At 50.8% G+C, this 14,466-nt stretch overlaps 1 long non-coding RNA gene across 1 annotated transcript; it reads left to right on the forward strand.

The window, feature by feature from the left end:
• The first annotated feature begins 13 nt into the window (after nt 1-13).
• LOC101932427 (uncharacterized) lies at nt 14-13,728 on the forward strand. Its single transcript, XR_010591658.1, has 5 exons — nt 14-400; nt 783-9,022; nt 9,377-9,510; nt 9,905-9,992; nt 11,682-13,728. It is a non-coding gene; the product is annotated as an uncharacterized LOC101932427 (long non-coding RNA).
• Nucleotides 13,729-14,466: the final 738 nt, after the last annotated feature.

Genomic DNA, 14,466 nt, shown 5'->3' on the forward strand with positions numbered 1-14,466 from the left:
GAAGGGAGCTTGTCTCAGATGATCAAAAGCCCCTAATGGAGATGCTTCTCCCCTAGGATGTGGGATCTCCAGAAGGGGGTGTTTATCCTACACAATCCAGGGTCTCCTCTCACCACAGGCCCTTTCCAGTTCCTGACCCTACCTGTGCTGGCGGAGGTGCTGTTTACACTAAAGGGGGGGCATTTTCTGGTCTACCGCATGGGTGTGAGCCCCGGAGCTGATTTGGATGACATGGGGTATCGCTGGCTGACAGGCTCTCTCTGTGCCCCTCCCAGTTTGCTGGGTTCAAGACATGGCTGAGCAGATCCAGTTCCTCTGTGCCATCCCCACCTTTTGCTTCACCATACAGAAGAGTAGGCAGGACACCCTCTCCATAGCAGCTTTGGCAGATAAGACCCCGGTAAGTGAGATATGGTTCTGGGCACCGGGGGGAGGGTGAGAGACCTTGGACAAGGAGCATCCTCCCCTGGGATGGGAGTTGGATTGGTGAGGCTGGAGGCGGAAGCAGAAGATAGGATTCATGAGGCTTAGGACTGAGTAGCAGAAAAAGGGAAATTCTGGGCCTAAACGATAGGGGGAAAGTGGAGGATTTGAGGCTGGGGGTACAGAGGTAGGGGGCAGCTGGGAGAGGTTGGAGGGTGGGCCAAGTTTGAGGGGAAGGATGGGGTCCAGCTGTGCTGCCTGAGGATCCTGCTGTTTGTCGGGGTGCTGGCAGCCTCTATGAGAAGTGCCCCTGGGGGACAGTGGGGCCTGAATCTCACATGCTCCTTTCCCTCCTTTAGGTATCACCAGAGCTGATTGAGAAGCTGCCCCTGGTCTCTGCACACAGCTCTGTCCTCTACTGCTCTAGGCTCACAATGTTCAACCTCTGGTACCAGAGTCTCCCATCCGGCTCCTCCAGACCAGTGCTACTCAGGCCCAGAGCCGCTATCTCCTCTGTGGTCAGGTTTTCCTCCACCTCCTAAACAGCCTGCAGTGATGGGTAAGGAAACCCATGACCACACAGAGACACCATGGGCACAGGTGGGGAGTGAATCTGGGCCTTTCACCACCAACAGCACAAGCCCTGTCAGGCTCCCATTCAGGAAGCCATGGAAGGCTCTGTCTGCAGACACCCCCTCTCCAATCCCACTGCCAGACTGTTGCCTGCAGTGACAATGAAGGAGCAGGAGAACTCCTGCGAGAGAACCCCAGGGCTGCACAGTCGGGTGTCACTGAGATGTCTCTGGGAGCCATTTACAGAGTGTTGGGTTAGAGAAGGAAAATGGCCTCAACACAGTGTTTCTCTGCTCCCAGATTCTCAGCCAGGGAGGCCACCCTGCAGAATATGGCCCAGCAGTTTGTTGATGGGATGCAGGAGTCACCGCATAGGTGTATGGCAGCTGTAGTGCCTGCATTGACCCTGGGCCAAAACCTGCAGCTCTGACAGCCCAGGATACCCCCCACTGGCGGCAATGGGAGTGTAGCCTGGGTAACTAGCTGCTGGAGCCAGGGCATATAGAGAGAGGACTCAGATGCAGCAAACCAATGGCTAGCGCAGCTCCATCCAAGGAAGTGAAGGATTTAGGAAAAGAGGAAAGCTAGGGGGAGCTGCTGCAGTCAAGGGATCCCAGCTGGAAGACAGAAGATGCGAAACTCTCTCCAGTGGCTGGGAGCAGTGCTGAGAAAAAGCAGTTTGGCAGCTAGATCATTAGAAATAAATATGAAATTAATCAGGAGCTTTCTCCGGTGTGATGATGTCTATAAAATGTCTCTTGACTGTCAAACTAAACTTGAAAATATTCTGCTCCAATTTCAGGATGGATCTAGAAACATAATCACTCACTGTAGGAACTTAAGTCTCAGAAACGATCCTAAGCACTTGGTTCTACATTTGAAGTCAACCAAATAGTTTCCTTCTGTGGCAGCAGTAGTAGGTGTCACAGTTCAGAGCAGCTGCCCCTGGATTTCCCCTTGGAGGTCCAGCCGGGGCACCTGCTTTCAGTTTCTGGCTTCCTAGTCATTGCCTTTCTTGGGTGGAGACCCTCGTCTTTCTCCCTCCTGACTGGGGTATTGCTAGGCTAAACAGGTCCGTGCCTCACTGTGGTGTTCCCAGCCGAATCAGGCCCGCTTGTTTTTTCTGCAGAGACTAGGAACAGTGTAACTGTCCACAGTTCTAAGTTACCATGCAGCTCTTTCTAAGCAAGCCTAGTTCATGCTGACCGTGAAAGCATTAGAGAGAACATATTACAAATAATAAAAGAACCTACATGTCTGGTAATAAGCTTTCCAGATATGTTTGCTGCATACCTGAGCCCTCACTCCATCCCCCATCTCTACAACGGATCTGGTTGGTGCAACCCTTCCCTAAGGACTGGGGCCCTGTGTGAACCTGAGGCTGTCTGCTTACTGGATCATCAGCTTAAACTCAGCCTATTGATTCCAAAGTCCTTTCTTTGTCTGTTGGTCCCTGGTGACTCCAGTTTGGGTCTTTGAACTGTCTTCTTCTAACAGGAGATCAACAGACAAAATGTTCCCCCTCAGGTCGAAGTTTGAAAGGCTTAGTCCCTGGGTGGGGGCTTAAACTGCCTGACCAGCAGGGTGGGGTGCAGACACTGAGTAAATGACAATGTCTGTGAAAACAAGAGCAGGCCTTCCTGCCAAGGAATGGGTCAACTCAGGCCAGCAGACAAAATGTTCCCCCCTCAAGGCAAAGTTTGAAGTTTGAATCCCTATACTTCCTAGGAATTCTGTTTCACACATACTGTCCCAAAAGATCATCCTTGTCTGCCACATTGTTCCACAGAGTCTTTTCAAGTTCACAGTGCTGCCCAGATCAGGGCCGGCTCTACCATTTTTGCCGCCCCAAGCAAAAAAAAAAAAAATCTGCTCGGACTGCCGCCGCCCGAACTGTCGAAGCGCAAAAAAAAAAAAGAAGCTGCCCGGACTCTGCCGCCCCAAGAATGGACGGAATGCTGCCCCTTAGCATGTGCCGCCCCAGGCACGTGCTTGCTCTGCTGGTGCCTGGAGCCGGCCCTGGCCCAGATATTGCACTAATCCTGGCTTTCTCTTACAGACATTGGCTACAATCCCCCAATGATACTAAACATTTGCATTTTTAATACAATGGGCTCCTAAAATACTGAAATGTAATGAAATAACGTTTGTCCTCAATACTTCAGGAAATTGGCATGTGTCACAGTAGGCTCTGACCCTCTCTGTGTACTAGTTGTCAGAGTGGGATACAAGGAACCAGTCGTATCACCTTGCAGAGTTGCCTTTTTAATGCTGTCCCCTTATGGGGAAGCACAGCAGGTTCTGTGGACTGGGCAGGACCACGTACTGTAATGAGAGATTTTGCTTTGAATGTTCGGAGATACCTTGCAGCATCTTAACAGAAGCTTGCAGAAAAACCTCAGAGGGGTTTAAAAACACTGTAAAATTTCACTTCTCCCAACTGACATAATTAAGGTGGTGACAGTATCAGGACACGTTGACTAGCATAAAACAGTAATTGGTTCTAAGTTTAAGGTTTTAAATAAGTAGAAATTAATGATAGTTTAACATTAGAAAATCTAACATGGCGGACCAAAATGGCTGATAATTCTGTGTAATGGGGCAAGAAGCTGCGCATCACTTGGCAGCTCTGTTTGGAGCAACATTAATTCCCATGGGGATTTCTCTCAGGAAATCCTCAGGAGCTGAGGGGAGGATTCGGTGGCCTACAGGTGTTCTCCTGCTCCAATCCAGATTCTGCCCTTCGAATGCTGCAGAACTGAGATGGGAGGCTTGATGGTTCTGGGAGAGTAGGCTGCAAAGCCATTGCACACTGCTGCAGCTTCAGAGACATAGCCTTTCTCCCCCTGCACTTTCTAATGGGGGCAAGAATCTGCACCTTGGATTGGAGTTTCTCCCTGAGTAACACATAACCCATCTACATGTAACCCCTCTGGAGCTGGTGGTTCCTGACATATTGCACTAAGCCTGGAGGGGACTTGCCCCTGGGCTACAGCAGTGATGGCTGCAGAGCTAATGATCCCACTTCCCAGAAGGCCTGGAATGCAGGATGGGGAGATAGAACACGCTGGAAGCTACCAGCAGAGCCAATCAGAAGCCAGGACTCAGAGGCAAAGGGGTTGTTTTACATTTGGTTGTTGGTTGTTGATGGAGTGGAGCAGAGAGCGAAGCATCACAGCCTGGGAGGTGCCCATTGACTTTCCCACTCTTATCACACAAGGAGACTTTGAACCCTACTAGTGACTACTGGGCCACATGTGTCAGCCCAGGAAAGACCAGCAACCCAGGGTCTGAGGAGCGATTCGTGGTCAGGCTGCCGAGAGCCACCCGAATTGTCCACTGGACTGTAGAGCAGGGACCCTCAAGACCATCCCTCCCAGGGTGAAGGACTTGTAAGAATCCCCATGTTTTTTGTTTTTTGCTTGTGAGTTTTAAGCCAGCCAACGAGTACAGTGCAGTACCACCCCACAGAGACCTGATACCCAACTCCCATTCTGCCTAGGCAGGGGCTGGGGAGAACTGAGGGGGTTGGGCCCATGGAGGAGTCTGTTCCCCAGGCTGGGAGTTTCTGGGGGGCCAGACCCTGGGAGGGATGATAACCTGCAACCCCCATTGAAATCAATGGGAACCCAGGCACTCCACTCCCCAGAGGTGTAGCGAGTGCCCTCCGTACCCTCCGACCGGAGGACGCCCCGCAAGGAAGGGGGCCCCTAAAAGTGGCAAAAAAAATGTAAGGTATAACTAGGTAAGTGACATTTATTGACACTATTGCACAATCCATGTCGGTTTTACTGACAAAACCGTGAAGTCATTATGATACATCATAATGCTATTGGCTACATCAGTTGTCTGTCGGTCAGTTTCGAATTTTAGTTGGACCCATTCAAAGAATGTGTATTTGCGTTCATAATGGCGGTCGGCGGATAAATGTTATTAATTTAGTTGTTTAATTTTTTATCGTTTGAAATGATTTGTTTCCAACGCAGAAGTGTGCTTTGTGATGTCTAAGAGAACGTATAAGAGCGGAGCTAGTAAACGAAAGGCAGCAAAAGATGCCGAGAAGGAACTTGAGAAAATTCCAAAGTTGTCAACGTATTTTGCGCTGCAATCCAACGTACAGGCACATGAAACAGACAGCGCTAGCAGTGACGAATCGTATCCAGAAGTATCCAGAAGTGCTTCAAGTGAGGTCGAAGGTGAAGCCAGTTGTTCTACCAAACAAACTATGACAGATATTCCAGCTGCTGCCGGGAAAGAAGTATCTGAATCTGAACCACTGACTGATGATCCAGGAGATTGGCCGTCTATAATATCGGACAGGCAAGTGTGTGACATTGTTGCACGTGGCCCACCGCAGCAGAATGAAAGTTACGAATTTCCATTTAACGAGGAAAGACGGAGGTTCACAAGTACTCATTTCTATCGAACCATGGCAAATGGCGAGAAAATAAGACGTTCATGGTTAATGTACTCAGTTCAGAAAGATGCCATTTTTTGTTTTTGTTGTAAATTATTTGGCACTGGCGACATACTGCTACGTCGTGGAACATCTGCTTGGAAAGCAATGTCAAAAAGACTTCAGCAGCATGAAACAGGCAAAGGTCATCAAGACTGTATGGTGAAATGGTTTGACCTTCGGTCAGGCATAGTAAACCGTACATCTATTGACCAACTCGAATTGCAGGCTTTTCTGAAAGAAAGAGATTTCTGGAGAAATGTTATCAAACGCATGGTTGATGTCGTTATTTTCTTGTCCGAAAGAAACTAGGCATTTCGAGGAAGTAATGAAAAGCTCGGCGATCCTTCGAATGGCAACTTTTTGGGACTGTTTGAATTGCTTGCAAAGTATGATACTGTCCTCAGCGAACTTTTACAGAGGATTAAGAAGGCAGAGTCACATGTTCAGTACCTCAGTCCACAGATCCAAAACGAGCTGATTCAACTTGTTGCCAGTAACATTCAAGAGGCCAACATAGCGCAGCTTAAAAAAGCAAAATATTATTCAGTTATTTTGGACTGTACTCCCGATGTGTCACATGAAGAACAGATGTCTGTGGTGTTACGCTTTGTTGAATGCAACGGTGAAGATGGTGTCAATATTCGTGAAGCATTTGTTGGTTTTCTTAATGTTCATGATACAACTGGCGAGGGCTTATTGGAAGCGTTTCTTGAAAATGCAAACAATTTAGGAATAGACATTGCTGACATGAGAGGCCAAGCTTATGATAACGGCGCAAATATGAGAGGAAAGAATAAAGGCGTTCAAGCCCACATGCTAGAAATAAATGACCGTGCCTTGTATGTACCATGTGGAGCTCACACTTGGAATCTTGTGATCTCAAACGCGGCAAAGTCATCGAAATATGCCGTTGACTTTTTCGGTCTGATTAACAGAATATACGTTATCTTTTCTTCTTCACCTTCACATTGGGATATACTTCAAGAACATATGTCAATATCTGTTAAAGGGTTATCGGACACTCATTGGGAGTCGAGAATTGATGCTGTGAAGCCATTGCGTTATCACCTTGAAGAATTGTGCAATGCTTTGTCATCTTTGTGAGAATATGCGCTCGAAAAGAAAGATGGCAATACAGCAACAGAAGCCGGTGTGCTTTTAGACCATGTTACTACGTGGCCTTTTGTTCTGACTGTGTACATGTGGTACAATATACTATTTCACGTCAATAAAACCAGCAAATTAATTCAGTCACCAGATGTGTCAATTGACGTACTGCAGGCAGAAGTCGGTGCTACAAAGAAGTTTTTGGAAGACTATCGAAATACAGGATATATCTCTGTGGTCACAAATGCACGTGAAATAGCAGAGCATATGGGTATTGAGCAGGTGTTTCCAGAAACCCAGGGAGCGACGTAAGAAGAGAATGTTTGATTACGAATGTGCTGATGATTCGAGTAGTCTTTCTGCCGAAGAAAAATTCAAATCGCAGTTCTTTCTTGTTCTCACTGATCAGGCCATATCTTCTGTTTCGTCGCGATTTGACCAACTCGTGGAGTGGTATAAGTTGTTTGGATTTCTGTACAACACTAACAGCCTGAAGCAGTGTCACAGAGAAAATGAACTGGAGAATCACAGCAAAAATTTTGAAAGAAAAATGGGAGACATTGATGCCAACGAACTCATAATGGAATTGAATCGTTTTATTTATGTCATCGAGAAAGAGAGAGGACTTGTCTCGGCAAACAATTTTTTAACGTACATATACAAGAACAGCCTTCAGGAGATATATCCGAATCTTTGCATTTGCATCAGAATTCTTCTGACCACACCAGTTACTGTTGCTGGTGCTGAAAGGAGCTTCAGTAGAATGAAACTGATTAAGAATATCCTACGCTCAACCATGACAGATGACAGGCTTTCTGCGCTTGCAGTTATCTCAATCGAAAACAAAATTGCCAGATCTCTGGACTGTGATGCATTGATTAACCAATTTGCGGAGAACAAGGCTCGAAAGAAGCGCTTTGTGTAAATACGGAATACATGTACACTGTAGGCCTATGTATACATAATATGAACCCTGTATATTGTATAAAATAAATACCGCATTCCAGTTTCTGCATTGTAAGGGGCCCCGCCCGGACATATGTTCGGAGGGGGCCACGTTCTTTGTTGCTATGGCCCTGCCACTCCCCATGACTGGGACCTTCTGAACCTGAGCCAGGGAAGTTTCCCAGGGGAAGTCTGGACTCCTGGGTTCTCTTCCTTCTCAGGCAGGGGAGGGAGCGTGGCCTAGGGCTGCAGGAGGGAGCTGTTTGTCCAAGCTAACTGCAGGTCTCAGTCCCTGACCCCACTGCTCTGAATGGGTGAGACTCCCCTGGTGTCCCAGCGCCAGGGATGGCAGTGGAGCTTTGGGAGCAGCCTGTCCTATGAGCTCCTGCCAGTCTGTGCAGATCCCAGTCCAGGGGCCACTTGGTGGGCATGGGGAGAAGGGAAGTTGCCCAGTTGGGGGGCAGAGAAGTTCATTGGTGAAGGGATGCATTGCAACTCATGGTTCTAGGATGGACATACTAAGAAGGATTCTAAGGAGGAAGTTCAGCAGGTGGCCCTGGAGCCAGAGTGAGGCAGCTGTCAGTGGCCACAGTCAGACAGTGGCCCTTAAGTCCCTGCTGAGGGGAAGCAGCTCCCAGCCAGTCCAGGAGGTGGACATTCCCGACCTTCGTCACCAGAAGGAGACCAGCTCCCAGAGCAAGTGCTGAGGTGGGAGAGGCGGCATCCAGGCTGAGATGGAGGTGGTCCAAGACAAGTTGCAGTTGGCCAAGCAGGAACCAGTGCATGATGGGAGCTGGGTAATGCATCTCTGAGGCTTCTCTTGCTGGAAGGACAGCCCCAGGAACCCCGCCCTGTGGGCCAGCATTACTCTGCCCACTCCCTGGAGACCTCTCCAGGTAGGAGATGGGGAAATCCCTGCCCCAGCAGCTGCACCAGCAGCTCAGCTTGCTCCCAAGGGGATAGCAGCAGCTCCCTGAAGCTTGGAGGCTGCAGGTGAGGAGATCCCTGAGCATGGGGAGGAGTAAAGGGCTGTTCACATGTGCCCCATGGCACTGTTCGAATTCCTGGGGGGATCCCAGCCCAGAGGTCTCACGTGAGCCATGTGAGCCCAATGATGCCAGCAGGAATCGCACAGCTGCCCCATACAGCAGGTATGAGGGGGAGCTGCTGGGAAGTGGGTCCCTGATGCTCTGGGGGTGGGCACCTACCAGGGAGGCTGGGACAGTGCTGGGCCTTCTCTTCCATGGAAGCCTGGGGCTCTGTTGGAGGGGCACTGTGGGGCTTTTTCTGCCATGGGCCTTTATGTGGGAGGGGGGAACATTTTAACCCTTCTCTCTCTGCTGTGCCTCTGTCCTTCCCTTTTGTCCCCCAGCAGCAGCAGGCATCACCCTCTCCCCTTCTCTCTCGGATGCAGTGACCCCCAGTGACCAGTTGCAGCAGGAGGAGGAGACAGATCTGACCACGGAGGAAGCTGCCTGGAAGGTTGTCATGGAGCATTTCCAGGGTGGAGGCAAGGTACAAACATTGCTCAGCTAAGTGGGAACTGAGTCCGTCCTGCTCCTCATTCCATCCTAGATCCCTGCAGGGCAGTTTGTCTGGGACGATCCATAGTCCCTAATAGGGACACTTACCAACTAGGATGTGGGATCCCCAAAAGGGGGCAGCTGGCTGACCCAATCTAGGTTCCCCTCCCTCCACAGACCCTATCCCAGTTCTTGACCAGAGGAGGCACTCGTTACAGCAAAGGGGAGATGAGGATCTTCCCAGCCTTCTCCATGGAGGGAGTAATCCCTAGAGCCAGTTTAGATGGCATGGGGGGGGAGGGGTGTCGTCTCTGGCTAACAGGCTCTCTGTCCCCCTCCCATCCAGGGCTCAGGGTGTGGCTGAGCAGATCCAGTTCCTGCGTGCCATCCCCCAACTCAATGTATTTCACTGCACAGAAGAGTGGGCAGGACTCTCTGGAGCCACCTTACTCCAAAGCAGCCCTGGCGGAGAGGATCGCAGTGAGTGAAACATAGCTCTGAGCATGTGGAGGGAGAACAGGAGACATGGGATGAGGAGCGGGCTCCGTAGGCTGGGGGGCTGGAGGGAACAGCAGAAAGCAGGAATTCTTGGGGCTGAGGACGGGACAGCAGAGAAGGGGAAATTCTGGCATAATCAATAGGGGGCAGGTGGGGAATAATGAGGCTGGAGGGCAGCTGAAGCTCGGGGTAGGGAGGTATGGGGTGGCTCTGAAGGATGCGTGGCAAATTTGAGGAGAAGAAGGAAATTGGGAAGACAGGGCCCAGCAGGACTGGATCCTGTTGTCTGTGGCTGGACGCTGGGCAGCCTCCCTTCTGGGAAGTGCCCTGGGGTCAGTGGGACCTGAATCTCACATGCTGCTTTGTCTCCTTTGAGTCTCCCAGGAGCTGACTTAAGAGCTGCCCTTGGACTCTGCGCTCAGCTCCATCCTCTTCAGCTCCATGGTCGCTGTGTGCAACCTCAGGTACCTGGACCTCCCTCTTAGATCCCCCAGCTCTGGTGCTGCTCAGGCCCAGAGCCGGGAGTCACTGCGCACCTCCACCCCTGAGGTCACCTCCCAGCTATGGCCATTCTCTCATTTGGCAGAGTGGGGGATGGTCCCTCTCTCCTGGCTGGGTTGGGGATTTCACTGCAGTGATGCTATGATGGCCTTGGTGAGAGGATCACTATAGGGGTCACACAGGAGAGGTAGGAGGGCCCAGCGTGGGGGGTGTAGCAGGGTGGACACCTGCTCCGGCCTAGAAGGGCCTGAGATAGCCCAGGGAGCAGGTAGCATGAAGGCTGAGCTGAGTGAGGGAAGTGGCTGCAATTGGGGCCATGCCCCAATCAGGCTTCAGCTGGCCTATATAAGAGGCTAGGAGCCTGGAGCTCAAGAGTCTCTCTCTGCCTTCAGAGAGAGAAGGGCCTGGCTGCAGGGAGCTAGACAGGGTACCTGAGTGGAGCAGGGCTGGGGAAAGGCTGGGGAGCTCCAGCCTGGATAGCCCCAGGCTGCGGCCTGGTAATAGGCCAAGGGGTACTGGGGGTTGCAGAGGGCAGCCCAGGGCTAGGCCAAGGCAGCAGGTCCGAACCCAACCTTGCCGATGATGAGTGGCCTATACTGCAGTCTGCCCCAGAGAGTGGCGGCTAGCTCGTGACTGGCAGTGGCCTTATTCTGAGGCGAGGAGGGGTTAGTGGGTGGGGGTTCCCCTGGGAGGGGAGACCTAGCGTGTGTGGGTACTGCCAGGGGGCAGCACCCAGAGCAAGGGGCACGGGGGTCCTGGGAGGGACACGGGAGCCTGAGGAAGAGGACAGGTGGATCACTAGCCTGCAGAGGGCGCTCCAGAGGCTGGAGAGCTAATTCCCTGGACGACCAGCAGGAGGCGCCGCAGGGGTGAGTCCGGACTCCTCTACAGGGGGACAACGGGGAACAGGTTCTAATCCAGCCCTCCCACTGGCTACCTCACTCCCCTCAGTTTCCAGTCTGGCCACTCAGTGCCTATTTCCTCACAGTTTCATGCCCCTTTTAGTGCCATTCTGAGCCCTGCACTGGAAACCCAAATACTGGCTCCTGTCTGCTGAAAGCAAAAATACATCCAAAGCTCGAATCATGCCTCCTGCAGGCCACCACACGTGGCATATTCACCGTGGGCATGGACAAGGACCCTCACATCCCGGTAGATCCTCATCCTACTCCTCCATGCCAGGAGCAGAGTGTCCTCTGGGCCCTGCTCTCTCAGCTTGCTGGAGCTGCTGAGATAAGGGTGTGGTGGACAGAGATGTGAAGAGGCTGGGGGGTTAACAGAGGGGCCGGGAGGGGGGCCTTCCTCCATGGGAGATCGTTACACCTCCATGGGGGAATCCCTTCCTTCCATACTCTGTGCTTTGGAGCCCGGATTCTGTCGATAAGCCCAGCTCCCATCGACAGCAGCTTGGCTCCGCCATATCCTGCTATGTGCCAGGCTCTCAGCAAAGAATCACTAGGAGCAAGGATTGAGGGGCCAGCTGTCATCCTGCCATGAACTCTTGCTAATTGCAGAGTGAGGGATCGGAATGGGACAGCCAGGCTGAGTGTGGGGTCTCACCAGGGTTCCCCATACAACCCCCCCACCCATGCTGTGACAGGTGTACCCCAGGTTCCATGACGCTGACCCACGACTCTCCCTCTCCTTTGCAGGATCTGCACAAGACCTTGGCAGAGAACCTGGATATAATGCTGAGAAGCCTGCTGGCAGTGTCCCACAATACTGACAAGCTCCAGCACATCTTAGAGGGGGACGGGCCTGGGCATGAAGGGGATTCTGCCTGAACCCAATGGGGGCTACAAAGGAGAGACTGGAAGTTCCACGTTTCCATGGTATCCCCTTAGCTGGGACCCCACGGAGCCACCTTGGCTAGGGCAGTCAGTGACATGCAGTGTTATCCTCCTCCTGCGGGGAACGGAGAGAAGGAGCTGGGCTGTCAAGGTTGGGTCTATGTGAAGGGGAGCGCCTCCTTTTGGCTGGATGTAGTATAGCCATTCACAGCTTCAGACTGAGTTGGGGCATGAGAGCCTCAAATCCCTGTGAGATCCAGGGAATGGTCCTGAGAGGAGAGTCATTGGCTCCTCGCTGGGTCCTTGGGGAATCAGCCCTTCTCTCCCATGGACACTGAGACTCTGGAAGAATTGTCCACACTGTTACTACCTCCATCCCTCCAAGCACTTCAGAGCTGGGAGGGGGCCAGGGGTCTTTCTCTTTCCTGACAAGCTGTTCTTGAGTCAGGGGACCAGAGAGAGTGGCACCAGCCCCGAGAGTGAACATTGTCCAAATCTACAATGATGAGCTGTGACCAGCAGGACACAGGCAGTGTCCTGGGTGCTGCAAACCCCTTGTAAAGCTCTAAGATCAGTGAGTCCCCCCTGAACATAGTCTCAGCCCCATGAGGACTCATTTGTACAGAATGTGCGCCTACCCTTTGACCATGACCTGCCTCCTTCCTCCACAGCACATTGGCTTCTGGGTATGGTCCAGAGATACCCAGGAGAGTCAGGGCCATGAGGACCAGCACCACCCTCCTGCGATACACCAACCTACTCCCAGGATTTGACATAAGTAACCTTTGACCCCCAGGCTCTTGACCCCAGGTGTAGGCAATGTTGGCTCCAACAGGCTATGGGATCTGCAGCTGCAGGGGCTGTGGGCTGGGCCGGGCCATGCAGGGATGCAGTCAGAGCTGGGAATCAGATACACTTGAGACAAGCTCCTCTTCTCCTGGCTAAGTGGTGCCCCCTGGGTCTGTAGAGGACTGTGCTCCACCGAAGAGTACCCAGAAGTCACCTACTACAGGACAGGCCCAACAACGAAAGTAACAGAACTCCACTAGCCGTCACCTTCAGCCCCCAACTAAAACCTCTCCAGCACATCATCAACGATCTACAACCTATCCTGAAAGAGGATCCCTCACTCTCACAGATCTTCGGAGACAGACCAGTCCTCGCTTACAGACAGCCCCCCAAGCTGAAGCAAATACTCACCAGCAACCGCACACCACACAACAAAAACACTAACCCAGGAACCTATCCTTGCAACAAAGCCCGTTGCCAACTCTGTCACTTGAATAGCTATGTGGACACCATCATAGGATCTAATCACATCAGCCACACAATCAGGGGGTGGTTCACCTGCACATCTACCAATGTGATATATGCCATCATGTGCCAGCAATGCCCCTCTGCCATGTACATTGGCCAAACCGGACAGTCTCTACACACAAGAATAAATGGACACAAATCTGACATCAGGAATCATAACATTCAAAAACCAGTGGGAGAACACTTCAACCTCTCTAACCACTCAGTGACAGACATGAAGGTGGCAATTTTGCAACAAAAAAGCTTCAAAAACAGACTTCAAAGAGAGACAGCTGAACTTGAATTAATATGCAAATTAGATACCATTAACTTAGGTTTGGACAGAGACTGGGAATGGTTGGGTCATTACATTAATTGAATCTATTTCCCCATGTTAAGTATCCTCACACCTTCTATGGGCCATTTTGATTATCACTTCAAAAGTTTTTTTTCTCCTGCTGATGATAGCTCATCTCAATTGATTGGTCTCTTACAGTTGGTATGGCTACGTCCACCTTTTCATGTTCTCTGTATGTATAAATATCTTCTTGCTGTATGTTCCATTCTATGCATCCGATAAAGTGGGCTGTAGCCCACGAAAGCTTATGCTCAAATAAATTTGTTATTCTCTAAGGTGCCACAAGTACTCCTGTTCTTTTTGCGGATACAGACTAACACGGCTGCTACTCTGAAACTTGTCATTAACTTCTTTAGTGCCTATACAATGCCTAAGCATTCATTTTCTACAATGGCATATGCCTCCTCTCACAGTTGAAACTTTCTGCTCAAGTAAACCACTGGTTGCTCCCTCTCCCTAGAATCTACTTGATTGAGAACTGCCCTCAACCCAAACTTAGATGCATTTAAGTGTACACAAATTGTTGACTATAGTCCAGAGTGTATAGTGCTGGAGCATGGCAGATATTCAAAAAGATATTCAAAAGTCCTGTCACAATTCCCTGTCTGTACAACTGTATCAGGCATGCTCTTTTTAGTAAGGACTCAGGGATGCTGGCAGTTACCTCTGGCACCAGACTACTGTGACAAATACGAGTTCCTTGTATTGCCTTTTAGCCTAAAAATGGACCCAAGATATTTCAGAGAATGGTAAATCGAATTCTGGAAGGGACGTCAGGATTCACAGCAGCCTGTATGGATGCATTGCCATATTTAGTGATACGTAGGGTGAACACCTGAACCACATCAAACAAGTGTTACAGAGGTTAGGGGTGACGGGACTCTCAATCAAAGCAAGCAAGGGCCAACTTGGAAGGTCTGAGGTGTCTTATTTGGGATTTAGAGTGAGCAGCAGAAAGCTAAGCCTGGAATCTGCAAAGGTGCAGGTGATCCA

This window comes from Chrysemys picta, chromosome 11 (assembly GCF_011386835.1).
Source record: "Chrysemys picta bellii isolate R12L10 chromosome 11, ASM1138683v2, whole genome shotgun sequence".
Lineage (NCBI taxonomy): Eukaryota > Metazoa > Chordata > Testudines > Emydidae > Chrysemys > Chrysemys picta.